Raw genomic sequence first — 17,571 nt, 5'->3', positions numbered from 1 at the left:
CCCCTTCAGAAATTCTCTGCAGCCTCTAGGGCTTTCCCTTTAAAAACAAAATTATCGACAAGGCAGAACCAGTTTGTCATCCCAAGACCTTTGGAAGAATGGCTTGGAAAATGAACTCTGACAGCTCAGCAGACGTGCTCCTAGAACAGGCGGCTGGACTGCTCTCCTTCACCCACCTGGCATTCTTCCAGAACAAAGCCTCAGTGCTGGAGGAAAAAGGGGCTCGGGCCAATAGAAATAACCACAACCTAAACCCAGGCCTCTGAGCTCACTCTCAACGCTTTGCCACGTAGAGAAGGGTATTTAGGGAAGAGGGGAGGAGAGTGGGTACACATGGATTCAGGTGAGGGTTGGTCCTCAGGTGGGGGAGCATACAGAGAACCGCCCGGTGTCAGGCTCCTGTAACGGGGGCGTAAGGCTTTGTTCTCAGGCACACTTGAATGGAGAGTAGCCTACCATGTCCCCAGTCTTGAAGTGGGCTGAGGCCAAAGCCAGACTCTCAAGTCAGTGCTGAAAGAGTGAGAGACTTCAGGAGAGATCTGGGTGCTGGGTGCAGCCCTGACATTAAATTTAGGTCTCTGGTCTTCCCTCTTCTCCCTTACCTATCAAAGGAGGGCTCCCCAGGACCCCTCCCCTGTACTGCCCCTTGATGGGCAGAGATCAAAATGAAATGAAAGCATTTGTTCATTTTTCGGGGTGCCTGGGTGGCTCTGGCAGTTGAGTCCAACACTTGATTCCGGCTCAGGTCATTATCTCACATTTTGTGAGTTCAAGCCCCGCATTGGGCTCTGTGTTGACAGTGCGGAGACTGCTTGGGATTCTGTGTCTCCCTCTCTCTCTGCCCACCCCTCCCAACTCCCGCTGGTGCTCTGTCTCTCTCACAAATAAAAAACATTAAAAAAAAAAAGGTATTTGTTCATCTTTATTTCCATGCACTTTGATTGTACACATGTTTTAAAGCCCACCACCATTATACAGTCTGTATTAAACTTATCCGCCTATTTTTTCCCTCCTTTGTTTTTGTTATGTCAGCCTACATTTCTGTAATTCCTTTAGAGCTCATTTTGCTTCTTCCTGAAGAAACCTCACGTCCTTTTTTTCCCCCGGGGCCTCTCTTGTAAGTAGACTTCCGTAAGGGATGACATTCTCTCCATTTTTGTTTAACTCGAAAGGTCTTTATTTTACTTTCATTTTCGAGGGCTACTTTCCCTGGTTATAGATTCCCGAGTGGCAGGATTGCTCTCTCTGAACTTGAAAGATGTCGCTCTTTTGTGTCTTACCTTCTATTGCTTCTTTTGCGATGTCTTCCTTCTAATTTTTGCTCCTGTGAAGGTAACTAGTCTTTTGATCTGACAGCTTTTAAGATTTCTCTGTGCTCTTCATGTCCAGGGGTCTCCTTGTAGGTCTCCGTGTGGTTTTCATGGTATTTTGGCTTGTTTGTATTTAGTTTATAGAACTTGGTCCATCTGTGGCTTGATCGCTCTCTCAAGTCCCAGAAAATTATCAGACGTTGGCTCTTCAAAGATGCTTCTTTCCCATTCGCTCCCAGCCTTCTGGGGTTTTAATTCCAAGTATGTGAGACTTCTTCCTTGCATTTTGTCTCCTGCTCTTCATGTTCCATGTTCTTTTTATGGCTGTGAGTTAGCTTTGATGTTTCGTGCTGACTTCACTTTTACTTAATTAACCTTCAGCTTTATCATTAATGTTAAATCCACTCGCTGATATCTTAATAGCAGTTACAGAATTCTCATTTGATCATTTTTAAAATAGATTCCAGCTCTTCGTAAAATTCTCCAACTTATTATTTTCCTGAACATCGTTGAGCCAGTGCTTGGTAATTCCAGGATCAGTTTCTTTTTTGTTTTCATCTCTTGGCTTTTTGTGTTTTGTTTGTTTGTTTTTGTATTCTTAGCAAATTTTGACTGCTTGCTGGACACAGTGTGTATGAAAAATTAGAGAGGCTCTGTGTGATGTTTTCTTCCAGAGAGAATCTACCCTAACCGTGGCAGGCAGCTAGATTTTAAGGCAATTCACCTTCTCCAAATAGGCACTCAATCCAAGTAAGCCTCAGTTTACTTTTTTTTTTCCTTTTAAATGTTTGTTTATTTTTGAGAGAGAGAGTGCACATGTGGCACAGGGGCAGAGAGAAAGAGAGAAAATCCCAAGCAGGCTCCACACTGTCAGCACAGAGCCCGACACGGAACTTGATCCCACGAATCGTGAGATCATGACCTGAACTGAAATCAAGAGCAGGACACTCAACTGACTGGGCCACTCAGGTGCCCCATTCTCCGTTTACTTCTGATTTTCCCTTGCTCCTAGGGGATAGTCCTTTAGGGTATTCAGCTGAGGTCATGGAGAGTTTAAGAAGATGTATCCTGAGCTCTAATATTTGGCTCCCTAGGATTAAGAGACCACAAAAAACTGCACTCTGATTTTTAGATGGTATTAACTTGGCTTTTAAGCCTTTCATCAAATCATCAAATGCCTTCAGGGGGATACAACTTCCAAATGTTGGGCTTACTCCGCTGCTTATCTCTTCTTTCAGAGCTCTGGACCACAAGTCCTTGGTCCCCCAAATTCGATTTTTATTCGCCCTAGTTCCAGTAGACTGTTAAAACCTTGGCTAGCTTCTCTACCTCTAAGATGTCACCCTTCGCCTGGCTTCGCAACCCCTCAAACAAGGCCAAAAAATGAGCATATGCCCCAAGGGGAAATGCACAGTATAAAATGTTAGGGTCACATCAATGAGTTCTCCTACTTCTGGGATCTCAGCCCCTCCAATCCTGATTCTCTTTGCTGCTCTCTTGAAAGATAACAACCTTTCTTGAATCATTGGTCTGCTACAAGTTCCTCCCCAGAGGGAAAACAAATGAAAGATACATCAGCACCTATAGCCTCTGATATCAATTATCAGAAGTGTGGAGTGGGTGAGTTGTGTGTGTGAAAAAAATGAGTATGTTGGTACATTTTTCTGCAAGAGAAAAACTTTCAAGTGGACTTTCAAGAAAAGATAATTATGCAGTAAGTTGTAGGAATCGTAAGTAAAAAGAAGTGTACATGCAAATAAGGAATTCTTGTCATTCATGCATTTCCTCTAAGAAATATTTATGATGATCTTGCTACCTGTCATCCATCGGGATAGATTGCTGAAGCAATCCCTTGGAGCCTATGGGATCTGGGTAACGCAGAGATAGGCAGGAATTGCAATATACCATGACTGCATACGTAAGACAAGGGTCTGCTTGGTTGGAGCAATGGGTCTCGGTAGAGAACAATACCAAAAGTGAGAAATGAGTTTGATGAAGCGTTAGGAAGCAAGTGCCAAGAAATGAAGTAGGACGGAGGAAATGTGGTAGGAGAGCATGCTTGGGGGAGAGGTTTGGATTTGCACGGCAAGCAGTCGTGCCTCATGCCATGTTGAATGGGCAAGAGCGTTAGTATCATCTTGCATAAGGAAGACTGTTCCAGCAATGGTAGATTCAGATGGATCATCAACCCAACTAGAAAACCATGGGGATGAGACCTAGGGATGCTCAGAGTACCGCACAGGCACAACCAGAACAAGAGCTTCCCCTAACTAGATTTGTATCAATCTCATGACTTCAGGTCATGTTCTTTTCCAATGATGCTGAAAGATCCAGAAGCAATCAGGCCTCTGTCCTCACTGAGCTACCAACCATGACCTTCCGAATCCCCTCTTCTGCATGCTCTTCCACTCCTTCCTATTCCTTTCCCTTTTCTGGCTGTCCTGACTCCTTCTTTCCTCTTTCTTCCTTACTCCTTCTCCTTTTCCAGGGTTTTCCTGTTTTTATGAGAAGTATCATCATTGCAATCATTGGAGTAGTTTGGAATCCTCTCAAGAAAACCAATTCGGGGAAACTTCATGTCAACCCCAGGTCTTTATGAACCAATACAGGGGTGTCAGCTGCAGTCTCCAGGATTGTGCAGCCTGTCCCACTCCACTGTGGTGCTTGGATCAAAGAAAAATCATTTGTGTGCTGCATGTGTCCCTGGTTTCCTTATTTTGTGTCCCTGAAGAGACACAGAAAATCGGAGGCCATGCAGGGATCCTCGCCAAGGACTGTGACAAAGCTGGGTTTTGACAACACATCCTCCCGGATCTGTGTCAGCAGCTCGGGCAGCTCTCTGCTGGAGAAAGCAGACCGGGGTCATCCTCTGTGCATTAACCTCAGTGGCTCACTCCCCAGCTCTCATCAGCGGATTCTTTACCGTTGAAAGCACACAGAGTTCAGATAATTAAACACTTGTGAGGCATTTTACATTTTCATGAATCAATCAGCAGTGAATTATTTTTGAATATGTTCTTGCAATACACTCCAAGTTTCTTACCCATATTGTGCAGATGAGCAGGACTGGGTTTATCACCGAGTCGAGGAGGCTGGAGCTGGCCTCTTACTTGCAGGACCCCTTCCAAGGCTCCAGGAGGAGCCTTGGTCATTAGCTTTTGTGGTTTATATTCTTTTCCTGAATGATGGTCTCCTCCATCTTCAACATCTGATTTTACAAGCTTGAGATCCCACAATAACTGAACCTACCCCCTGGAGAAACACAAATATTCTCATCTAAAGATTTATAAAATGAGAAGTAGCAAGATTTTTTTTTGCCAAGCTAAATCGATGGTCATTTGCATCAAACACTGTCCTGCCTTCATCCCTAATTGGAGACGTAGAACTTTGGGTTTCTAGGCAGTTTGTTCCAAATACGTAGGTTTATTTTATCAAGATCTGTCTCTTGAGTGTGGCAGTCAAGAGAATGTGTCTTACAGAATTCCAACTACAGGGATCTTCACTGACCAAGGGGCCAGCAAGCTCTGGAACCCATCACCATATCTGCATCCCAGCCATGCTTTCCATGGGCTACTCCCAGCTAGCTGGTAACCGAGTACAGCAGGAACACCTGGGCAGTGCTAATCCTGGAAGACTTAGGACTCTTCTGATGGCCCACTTTGATGTGAGGCCTCCCTGACAATACTACTAAACCTTCCTTAGACTTAACAACAGCCAAGGATTCTTCTATCCCACTTTTCTTCCCTTCTCCTTCACGTGGGGTTAAACTCACAGCCGTCTGATGGTTTTCCCTGCTTCCCCTGGTTGCTCTTCATTGTCTGTTCTGCAGCCATTTCCCTTAATAAAATCCTGTATATTGAATCCTGCCTTACCATCGGTCTCAGAGGATGCACACCAACACACTGAATTAGTAGGAAAAATGGGACTGGATATTGGAACCATTAATCAAAGTCCTACTGAATTTTCAGGGACTTGAGTAAATTAAACTTTGAAATAAGAACACTCATGGGCATGTACCTCCCTGTCTTTCACATTGCCCACACTTCAAATTTCCTTTTCTTCTCCTCTGTCTAAATCCTGTTTATCACTGGAAGCCCAGCTCGATCCCACTTCTTCCATGAAACCTTTTTGGTTTCCCTCCTGAATTCTTGGTCTGGGTTCTATGAAGTTACCCATCATGGTAATTCCCAGCCACCTGTTGGTGGTCCACCAATCAATCTTCAAACCTCCAAAGGCCTAGTTCAGACTCACCACTCCATGACCAGTGTTTCCCTAACTATGTTCCAGTGACAAGAGACAATATTTATTCTTAGGAGACCAAGTTTCCATGGTCAAATAAATTTGGGGGAAATAGACACTCCAGACGATGGCTCCTTCTCAGAGTGCACTGAAGGCTGGGGGGACCACCTACAAGGGCGGTTTCAGTTAACTCCAAGCCCCACATCTATTTGACCACAGAAACATTTTCCCATAAAATTTCTAGCAACAGCCACATGATTTACTTTATCTTCTGCAACCCAAGTTGAGAAATATGGTTGAAAAGGTCTCTTTCAGGGGTACATTTCTATCGACCCGTCCTCTGACATAAATATTTAATGGGGAGGGGAAGGAAACAGACTAATTGGTAACACTGGCAGGTCAGGGAGCCTCTGGACCTCAGCTGTGAGATCAAAAGAAAGGGGGTCAGGTACGGAGTAAGGCACAGTGTGCAAGCCGAAAAGCAGATCTAAGGGTGATGTGAGCTTATGCTCACTGGATGATGTTTAAAGGGGATGGCAACAGACTCCTTTTCCTTCTGCACAGAAGTACATAGTCGTCACTTGTAGGGAATACCCTTCAAAGGAAAACCAAGAGCTTCTGATGTGCTACCTCGCTTTGCAGGTTCTGTTAGTATTCATAGTTTGCTTTCCACTAGATTATAAAGTGAGATCGGGGAAAATGTGCTACCATTCCTTAATGTGCCTCAACACTTAGCACTCACTCATTAATCTAATAAATGTATTATGTCCATACTATGTGCCAGGCTCTGTCCTTGGTGCTGGGGATGCAGCAATGAACAAAACCCAACAAGGTTCCTGTCCTCATGTAATTTACATTTTTAAAAATGTTTTATTTCTTTTTTTTAGAGAGAGAAAATGAACAGGGGAGGTACAGAGGGTGGGTGGGACATAGGATCTGAAGCAGGCTCTGTGCTGATAGTGTGTCAGCACAGAGTCCGACGTGGGGTTCAAACTCATGAACCATAAGATCATGCTCCGAGTTAAAGTCGGGCGCTCAACCCACAGAGCCACCCAGGCATCCCTAACTTACATCCTAATTGAATAAACTGATAATGAGGCAAATAAACTGAAATATAACAATATTGATAGCAAGCACTATGAAAGACATAAAGCAGAGTAAATAGAGTCTAGTGGGCAGAATAGATACCTACTGAAATTGATTACGTATGGCCTTTTGATACCTTCAGTGACTCCCCGCTGCCTTCAAAGACAATGCACCAAGAGAAAAGTGCCACCTTGGCTTGCACAGGTATGATCACGCTCTAATAATTGGCAAGACCTCCAAGTGGGCCACCCTTCAATGCCCTATATGATGCCGTGTCTGCTGTTCATTGGCCAAGATTCCAATTCTACCTCTTCAGCTGTCAGAGCTCCACATTTAGCACATTCCTCTTGGTAGGAGCATCTCAAAAATGCCGCTACCTTTCTTTCCCACATCCTTCTACCATCACTCCCTCATAATCACTGCAATGATTTCAGATGAAGATGTTAAAGTCCAAAATGTTTGTGAAAAAAATTGGCAAGCTGTCACTTCTGAATACCCAGTGGAATTGCTGAATGAATAATAATGCAAAAATGCTCACTGAAAGAATAAATAAAAGTTCATTGTTGTGCAATAAATCCTGTTCTGTAAAACACCACTGAGGCCACTGCCTCTGGGTTTATCACATTTCCTTCTACGTATTCAAGCCATTTCATTTAATTCCTTCCGTGCTTTATTCTTTTCCAGAAGCTGGTGTATGACCCTACCCTATTATTCGTCATGAAATATTAATGCTGCAGGAGCGAATGCGGAGAGAGGCCAGCTCCACGATTGTTGATAGGAACCACAAGTGAGTAGAATAAGTGATTAGCTCAGAAAGTCAGAACAGAAGGTCTGTTTATTTTAAACCTATAGACCTAGATGGAAGGGTATCCATCTTGCTCACAGCAAGGTGGCTCTGCTTATGTAAAGGCAGAAGGACACGGAAGGTAATCTCTTTACCACACAATCCACTTAGGCCCAACTGGGTCTCTCTGGAAGGCTCCACATGGGCCCTTATGCTTGGGGCAGAACTTGGACTACACTATAAACCAGAGGTCACTGTCACATGTGGGGAGCTGGCAAGGCGCATCAGATAATGATGCAAGAACTACTATTCTACCTACTCTGTATGTACAATTGATACATACGTTGTAATCTCAGGATTCCCCCCAAATGATCCTGGGAAGGATTATTTTACATATTTGAAAGATGTGGCAGTTGACAGAGAAGTCAAATCATTTGCCCAAGGTCACATAGCTGACAAGATGAAGAGCTAGAATTCAGATCGAGGTCTCCCAGACTCCCTAGCTTCAGCTTTAGCAATTCTTTTACACGATCTCCTCTTCTTACCCAGGCCCAGAGAAGGAGCAAGAGACCATGTGTATTTTTCTCCCTACCCCTCACCCATGGCTCGTTGTATTTATTATGTCAACCTCCCTATGACTTCTTTTCATTTTTTAAACACAAGCTTGTTAAGCCCAGGAGTGCCTACCTCAGAGTGGACTTACAGAAGCTTGTTGAGTCTGTAATAGTGGGGGTGGAACAGTGGTCCAAATCACCCCAGAGCAGAGCTGTCTAGTGTACCTGCTATGATTTCGACTCAGCTCTCATTTATCAGGGATTTAGAAAGAGCCAAGGCCCAGGTTGCTGGTCTCCCGCCCACCGCCATCAAAATCTGGACAACAGAAGTAGATGTTTGAATGCACCAGAATGCTTAGTTCATACTGCTTTTAACAAGAACACATTGGGAAAAAAGAATATTTCTCCAGTGTTGGGAACTGCACACTTTTTAGGTCGTTGGCCTCTCTGTGGACGCTGTCTACCCATTCCGGTTGTCTGGTGTTTGCCAATCAAACATGTTTACAGCAAGGAAATTAACTCACTCGCTTCAGGTCACCCAAGTCTTTTTTCTACATTCAGAAAAAGCATTGAATCCCAACCTGAAACCGTGATTTCAACCTAATGCAAAATTGCCTTTGGGATTAAAATCAGTATGTATGGGGTGTACTATTATCGATAGTATCAATGACAATAACAATAATAGTAACTAGGACATAAAGATGGTCATGATAAGCCAAGTAGGTATTACTTCCTAGGTTTTTACCACGGTTTCAAAACCAGCAAAATAGGTTAAAATTTTTAGCAATCTTTTATGGAATTATCTGAAGTGGTATAACTTTTCTTTCTTTCTTTTCTTTCTTTCTTTCTTTCTTTCTTTCTTTCAAGTTTACTTACTTTACAAGAGAGAGTGCACACATGTGCGAGTGGCAGAGAGGCAGCGAGAGAGAGGGAGACAGAGAATTCCAGGTAGGCTCTGTGCTGTCAGTGCAGAACCCAACTCGGGGCTCAGACTCACAAACCATGAGATCATGACCTGAGCTGAAATCGAGAGTCAGACGCTTAACCTACTGAGCCACCCAGGCGCCCCTGAAACGATATACATTTCTGATCACACTGTACTATTCCTGAGACGAACATACATTGCTCTTTGTGCAAGACAGAGGAAAGCAGAAAAAAATGTATGTAATGTAGGTAAAAACCTAATAATCAAGGACAAGACCCTTTTTAATGGAGAAAAACGCTGCCAAGTCTTACATTTGATGTACATGTGGTTTCAAATCTATTTATCCTGTTTCATTTTCTTTTTCCTTTCATCTACTTCTCTCATTGTTCTTGTTTTTAATCTCTTGTTTTCCAGCAAACCCAAAAGTCAAAAAAACAGCCTCCTAGATAACGAATTACATTATTAATTTGGTTTGTTTTCAGGGATTCCAGTTCTGACTCAATATAGTAAATGAAGTTCCGGGATTCGACCAAGGAATACTGTCTCTGATGAGGGGATTGAAATGAAAATGATGTGTTCTGTTAGTTCAAAAGTCATATCCTTCTTATAACAGGGATAGCAGGAAGCTCTTCTGATTTATGCTAGTGAACATTCAGTATGTAGTCATTTGCACTCACGGACCATTGGGGAACATTAATTGACTAACATGGGCAGCAGTTACGGTCTTGAGAGCATCGTGCAGGCTTCCGAAAAGGCTTTTCCAATCTTGGGCTCTTGTTCATCTCATCCCCTTCCAACTCCATCTTTACACAGGGTGGATCTCCGTGCCAGAGGTCAAAGGGAGCCATACCAAAAAGCTTTATCAATTCCAGAACCTCACTGAGTCCTTCCTACTAGGAAATCTGAATGTGAGCACCTTGGCCAGATCTCCAATACATGCTTGTGAGATCTTGCCTGTGATTCAAAGCCATCAGGAGGAAATTATATATATATATATATATGTTGCAAACATTGTAATGGAAAAAGAACTGTTGGTTCTAATTCCTCAACCCAGGATTTCAGATGCCAGTAATGACTGTCAGGAAGCAACACCCACTGAGCAAACTTAATTGTTCCCTTGTTACTTACTATTTACAGTCCTCATAGTGCATTGGCACTGCTGGGCTCATTTAAAGAGCCCCGGGGGTGGGTGGGTGGCTCATCAGTTAAGTGACCAACTCTTGATTTTGGTCCAGGTCATGATCTCAGGGTCCAGAGATTGAGCCCCGTGTCAGGCTCTGCACTGGGCGTGGAGTCTGCTTAAGATTCTCTCTCTCCCTAACCCCCTCCCCCTCCCCTCCCCCGGCAAATAAATAAATAGATAAATAAATGAGAAGCCCTGCCTGGAGTCCTCTGGGCACCCAAATAGGGCCACACATGTGAAAGTTTTGGAAATGCTAATATGGAGAATAAATGGTTTTCCCTCTTCTTTTTTTGTCTTTCCTTGCTACCTTAGAAAGCTTTAAGCCCTCCCTGCCTTCAAGGTCAGGATAGTAGGTCCCATTCTTTGGGGTTTCATGTCTTCTGGGCTATCAATATCTGCCACGAAAAATGGATGGAGTTTGGGCAACAAGGTAAAAAGGAGGAGATACTCAAAGGACCAAGTATCTCTGGGGATTTGGGGATTTCCTTAAAAATCGGGAAGGTGGTTTTCCCATGAGCTCCCCAGAGGCAAGCATTCCAAAGATCCCTGGGTGCTGAGTCCCTGCTGCCCTCAGTCACTTTTGCAAGAATGAATACATATACACCTTCTCACTCCATGGCCTGGGCCCAGGAGCAATGTAATCAAGGATTTCATTTCATTGACATCCTGTACCTGCCTTGAGATGTGATAGCAGGGCTGACCCTGTCTGTGCCTGTGAATTCTTCTGGACCCCTCTGGATTTGTCCCCTATGGACATTAGCCACCCTTCCCAACCCAACCCTGCAGCTTAGGTCTAAGGGTTTAAAAAAAAAAAAAAAGGAGAGGGGTCCTTAATGCCAGAGGTCTGTGTGTATGGGGCCACCTGGGGGTATGAGAAAGCTCTGCCTCATCTGTACTTGGGGGCTGCTGAATGATCATCACGTCCACAGAGAAGGGTCAGTAACGAATGTGACCTTGGTGAAAACAACAAGGACGGAGAAAACCAACTGTAAACCATCAGCCTGTGACTTGTTTCGTCTGCCCCTTCTATTCAGGAGGGAATTAATTCTGCCTCAATGAGAGCCAATGACAACCACACAGCCTGCTATGTTCTTTGACCCCCTGGGCAGCTCAACATCTTCTATCCCAAAGTCACTTCACTGCTGCCTCAGGCTTCAGTCCTGCTGACAGAGAAAGACCAGACCGAGGAGTCATGTGGGCTGGTGCTACAGGACAGAAACCCCCAAGTGAAATGCCTGCTTTTGGGGACATTCTGCTGGTTGAGAGTCCCAGCAGGCTTATCGTATCTGAAAAAGTTAGAAGATCAAGGATTTACTTTCTGCAGGTCAGTATGAAAGTGGGCAAAGACTATAAACTAGGAAATCAGCAAAGTGCTTTTTTTACAGCAGTATTAGCCAAACATTTTTAGGCTTCGGTTTATAGGAGTTGGTTTCACGAGATCTTTTTTATTTCCCCTAGAGACTCCCCCTTTACACAGTACTTGGGGTGTGGTCTCCTCTACAGACGCAGCCTTCCCCTGTGTGTAGTCTGAGACAAAGATAAATTTCCAATGCCACCATGTCACCTGCACGACCTTCAGCCGTTAGCCTACAGGTGGAATTCGTTAACTGTCCAAATAGTCACTTGCCCTGGAGTTAATGTACCTGCCATCGTGATGGGGACAGGTGAGGCGGGGTCTGCCCTCTTCCTACACAGGAACCCTGCAACCTGCAGCCATCACCAGGCAACTGAGAATGTGTGGGTGTGGGGGAGGGATAAATGATTTGACCCCTTTAATGATTTCAACCGGAGCAGAAATAAGGGCCCATGGCAACAGCCACCGCTGTCATCTGTTATCTTATTTGAGACGTCAAGCTTTCTCTTCCTCTTTGATAAAACACATATGTCAAAGAGCAAGCATACAAAATTCTCAGAGAGAGAGTTCTAACCAAGGACCTTCGGAAATAGCCTAATTGCTCAAAAGAAACTTTCATCACGGGAACTTTAAACGCCGCATGGTTTTCCTTCCTTCATCAGACAAGCAGGGTGAGACGGGCAAAGAGCTCATAGCCTTGTCACTCCTTGGTGATGAGCAAGAGACGAGAGCCACTCCGCTGATTCTAACTGCTTCCATCGAAAGCGTTAAGTTCTTACATGAGGTGTCAGGTGCCTAAGACTTAGGGCTCCCTGGAACTTCCATCCTGGGGACAGCTCAAGGAATCACTGCATTGCTACCTCCTCGACCCAGCATTCAGAGTGTGCCCCATCTCTCATCAAGCAATCCGTGTAAGGACTGATTCTCTGATAGTCTGAGGCCAAATTTAATGTCAGAATTCAAGGCTTTCATTGCTAGAATTCAAATGCTAAGTCACATTCCAATTTCCTCCTTGCTTGGGAGCAAGAAAAGATGAGACTCTGGCATTTTCTACAACGTCTGCGGAAGGAAATACTGGGTAGGGCCTGAGGCCTTTTTATAAAGTAGGAGTAGGCACAGCTTACACAGTACAAAAGTCAAAGAGTAGCAGTTTAACAAGATAAGGGGTTTGTTTTTGGTTTGTTTTTGGTTTGTTTTTTTTTTGCTTTTTCTCTCAGAAAAAGGAAATCTGGGAAGGTATAGAAAGACTGTGTGTGTGTGTGTGTGTGTGTGTGTGTGTGTGTGTGTGTGTGTGTTTGCATGTGTGTTGGGTGGAGTCTTCCACACCAACAAATTCTTGAACACCAGCTGGGCATCCGACAATTTGACTCAATTCTGAAACTACCCACATGGAGACAGCATCTGATTTCCCAGGTAAGAGCTCAGTCCTACAAGGCTGCCCTCCCCCCACCCCACCCCACCCACCACACACACCTGTGCTTCAGAGTGACTCCTTATAGACGGTAGGTTCCAAGACCTTCCCTGGGTTTGGTTACTTTGCTAGAGAAGCTCACTAAACTCACTGAAACCTTAAACTTACTAAGTCACCGGTTTGTTACAAAGGATATTAAAGAATACGTATCAACAGCCTGATGAAGAGAGGTGTAGGGCAAAGTGTGGGGAAAGAGTGCAAAGTCCCCATGCCCTTTCCAGACAAACCACCTTCCCCCCCCCCCCCCCCCCCCCAACCATCTCCCTGTGTTCAGGAACCTGGGAGCTCCCCAAACCAGCTGTTTTGGGGGTTTTTTTAATGGAGACTTCATTACAAATGAGTGATTGCTCTGAGCCTGGAGACTGCCTCAGAGTCTGTGTCTCCCTCACTCTCTGCCCTTACCCCCCCCCTAAAAAATAAACAAACATTAAAAAAAATGCACCATTGCTTAAATCGGCCCTTGACAATGGAACCAATCCCCAACCACGTTCTTTTCACTGGAAAGTTCTAACCCTCCAATCAGGGTCACCTTGGGGCTTCCCAACAGTCACTCATCAACCTGACAAAAGACACCTTTACCCCTCTCACCACCCTGGAAATTAAGAGGGTTTTAGAAACTGTGCTAGAAATGACAAAAACCATTTCTTAACAACATCACAATATCACCAAAGTCATGACAAAACTTCTCAGGGTTGGTTTTTGGACATCTATGCCCACTTAAATATCGTTAATATGCTTTCCATATCCTTGAGTGAAGTAACCGATTGGCTCGTGAGAATCAAAGAACCAAAAGAGTAAAACCAGATTCCAACTCATGAGAACAGTCTCCACCTCCTTCCCCTTTCTTATGGGCTTTCTCCTTTGAGAGAAAAGCACCAAATGATACCAAGAGCCGACCAGCCAAGTCAGGAACCGAATAGAAAAAAAAAAAAAAAAAAAAGAGAACTCACCGGTTTGTCAACTTGCCGGAGGCGGAATACACCGGTCTACACATCTGTATAACGTAGCTGGTCCTTGAGGATTGTCCTGGGTTGCATCCGCAGGGGGAGAGATTGGGGGATCGGCCTGCTGGGGTGTATCACACAGCGTTCTCGGGATCAACACCTGCGCGGCGCGAGGCAACGGGGATTAAGCACAGGTACAACTGCGGCATAGACCTCAGCCCACGCCACGCCAGGCTCTGCGGCTAATCTGACCCTGACTCATTTCAACTGAGGCAGGGAGGCTCCGCCTCCACATTCACACGCTGGCCAGCCATTGGTTGCCATTGGTGTGGGCGGAGCACAAACAAGGGGGAAGCTTCACCCTTCAACCCCTGCCCTCCCCAGCAGACAAGGCCTGGGGCTTTGGCAGCCCGTGGCCGGCCACCTCCCATCTGGGGAGAATGATTGCGTTTAGGGGGTTCTACACAGCCTCCGCTATAGAAAGGATCAGAATAGTTTTAGATTCGAGGTCAGAAATTATCAATAATCCTCAAAGACACTGAGTAACATCCAGGTCCCCCCCCCCCCCCCCCATGACCTACCTATCCTAGCCAGGGCACTGCTCCTTAGCATCACCACCCCCCCACCAAACTCTTCTCCCACCCTAGCTTTGTGTTCTTCAAACACCTGGAGCACCTCAGGGCCTTTGCATGTGCTATTCGCCCCTAAAGACCTTGCCTCTCTGTAGGTAACCCTATGGCATGCTGCCCCACTTCAAGCCAACATCTGCTTGGATGTCACCTCTTCTTGACCCTTTCTAAAGTATTCCCATCATCCCTGGTCCCTTTATCTTTATAACCCTTATCACTAATGGCATTGTATTATACGTTTCTCTTTAGTTTGCTTGTTTGTTATTTTTCTGTCCCCCAGCTGCAGAAAGAAAATCCATGAAGTCAGGGTCTGGTCGGCTCTGTCAGTCAATGTATAATATACCCCTAACATCGTGCCTGGCACACAGTAGAAATACAGTAATATGCAGTGAAGGATGAATGAATTCATTCAGATGAATCCTGTCGGATGAATGCACTCAAGTGGAAGAAGTTAATTTTAGGCACAAACCGAAGGTTAATGGTAATCCTCAGGGAACCAAAAAATGTTAACCAATGCATCACAGCCCTCACTAACCGTTTCTTTGAAGGAGCTGCTACTCTGATAATTGTCTAACTTGCATCAGCTTGTAATGAGTGTTTCTAATATTAATTTACCTGCAGTAGACCATTTTCTGCATTTCCCATTGGGTGTTTTTCTGTCTTTGATCATTTTTATGCCTCAGTCACCCTAACCAAGTCCGTGGCGAAGACCAACGATGATCTAAATTTGAGACAAAATCAGGGTGCTGTTCGAGGTTTGTTTTTTTGCGTTTTTTTTTTTTTTTTTAACAGCTTAATGAAAACCTTATTTTAGGTTTATCGACCACTGAAGCCAAGCAATGACCTCAGCAGCCCGGGTAGCAGCATAACAGAGTCTTTGGCTGATGAAGCAAGCTGTTTGCTCCCGGCAGCGTTCCTCCACTAGGGTCTGTTTGGTGCTGCCCTGAGGCTCTTTTCAGAACTTGGGGAGGAGGGGGTATATTTGGAGCTGGGGTAGCTGAGGGGAATGGAGAAGAGGGCCTTGCAGGGGGTGACCTGGTCTCTCTTCCCTGTCAGGTCAGCTAAGTGCCTCCGTGGTGTTGCTAGCCAAGACGAGAAGCTGACGGAATGGAATTCATGAGGGGCTTTGTGGGACTTGGAACCACAGAGTGGCTGCTGGGCCCAGAGCACAAGGCATGGCCCCGGGGCTTGGGGGGCCACCCGCGACTACTTTGGCTTCCCGAGAGCTGACAGTCTTGGGGGCATTGCAGGCACCACCACTGGGCATGGGCGCTGGCATCCCATGATGAGTAGCAGTGACCACAGGGGCACCAGTCAATTTCCTTTATGAGCAACCAACTGGGGAGGATGGGGTGGGGCGGAAGTGATAAACAGAAAGAGGGATGTGTGGCAATTCTCGTTTCCAGCCCCATGGATACACGGAAACACCCCTCGGAGCCTGGCAGCAATAACCGGGGCCAAGGGGCACTGAAGATTTGCTCGACCATCTACTGGATTCGGAGGCACTGTAATTACGGCAGCAATTTAGAAGTGACCCCATTTGTATCCACAGCGAGGTGACATTTGGGTTAAAGATAAATTGGCCCGGAGTCCTTCCAGTGCAATTATCCAGGAAAAGCTACCTCTTAAAAGCCTCTTAAAAGGTTTAATTTACATCCCAAATAGAATGCATCTGTTTTTCAGGTTCTGATTTTTTTTTTCCACCTGGTATCTGCAAAGGTTGATTTCCATAACTTGAATGCTTGAAAGATTCAAGTTCTAACCCTCTAGAATTGAGCCAATATAGAATTAAAGGAAAATTGACGTGCTTGTGAGGCTTTGCTCTCTGGAGGTCTCTACAGCGAGCAGGTGCACTGCCCTTATTCTACAGATGCCTGTTTCCCTGGGACTCACTTATAAAACGAGGCTTGGAAATCTCTTTGCCCTGGTAATAATGGGTGATTTGCTTTGAGCCGAGTGCTTTATCCTTATCTCTTTTAATCCTTTCTCATTTAATCTTAACCATACGTTGAAATAGCAAATAGTATTTATCCCATTTTACAGAAGAAGAAACTGAGGTACAGGGACTCAAGTCACCCAGCTGGTGAGTGATAGGACAGATTCGAACCCAGCCCTGATGACACCAGGGCTTCACCCTCAGCAGCGTGATAGCCCCGCTCCTGGCTGTCCCTCACCTCTATTCTATCCTCCGTCCTAACCCTAAAGACATAAAGTAGCCACTTAACGAGTTTCTGTTGTGTGGTTGGTTAATGGTCTACTTAAATGACTGACCAGCCACCCCTTTGAGTATCACCGGCAAATGTGCGATGCACAAACCACTTGTGAACGCGGCCACGAAGTAGGGAGTGTGCGTGGCCGCCTGCAGAGTACCCGGCTGTGCCTTGCAAGAATCGTGACACACATGCTCACGGGTGCTGGAGCCACTGGAATCCACAGCAGGCCACTTCCCCCCCCAATAGCCCCAGCCTACTTCATATTCCCACAGGCAGTGTGATTTATTGCTGGGCTTTCATCCTGGCGAGAGTGGCAAGGCCCTTGAAAGAAAGTTAGGGTCTGCAATTGTTCTTTGTGAGCACGGGAGAGCCATCAGGACTGAGGTTTTAATTAAAATCGCAAAAGCCAAGCCGGCTGAGGGGCTAGAGGGTTCAAAGGATGGGGAAACCTGGTTCCTGACTCTCAACTTGGACGAATGTCCCCTGAGCACATCAGACTTTGCCTGTGGTTCGGGAACGAAAAACACCAGCACCTTCTTAATCAGGCTTCCCTTTGCCAGAAAGGTGGGGTCCAGTCCTGAATCACTTGGCTGCCTTTCTGCCTCCGTAGTCTTTATTGGTATTTCATTAGCAAGCATACAAATGCCTGAGAATGAGGGTCCCCTGCTTTGTCAGATCTCACAGGGACTCCCGACCGCTTCATCATCATCAAGTATATAGTTGCTTCCTGTACTCTTTCCCAAACCTCTGTGAGTCCCGGGGCGTTTGAGTTGCTAAAACGAGGTGCAGCCCATGTTTTCCCTTCGGGGTGTGGAGCGCTTGCTCAGCAACCCTGTCACACCCTCCCTTCTCTGACACCCACCCTGTCTGCCTGAAGAT

This window comes from Panthera leo, chromosome D4 (assembly GCF_018350215.1).
Source record: "Panthera leo isolate Ple1 chromosome D4, P.leo_Ple1_pat1.1, whole genome shotgun sequence".
NCBI classification, from domain to species: Eukaryota; Metazoa; Chordata; class Mammalia; order Carnivora; family Felidae; genus Panthera; species Panthera leo.
This window is presented reverse-complemented; position numbering follows the sequence as displayed.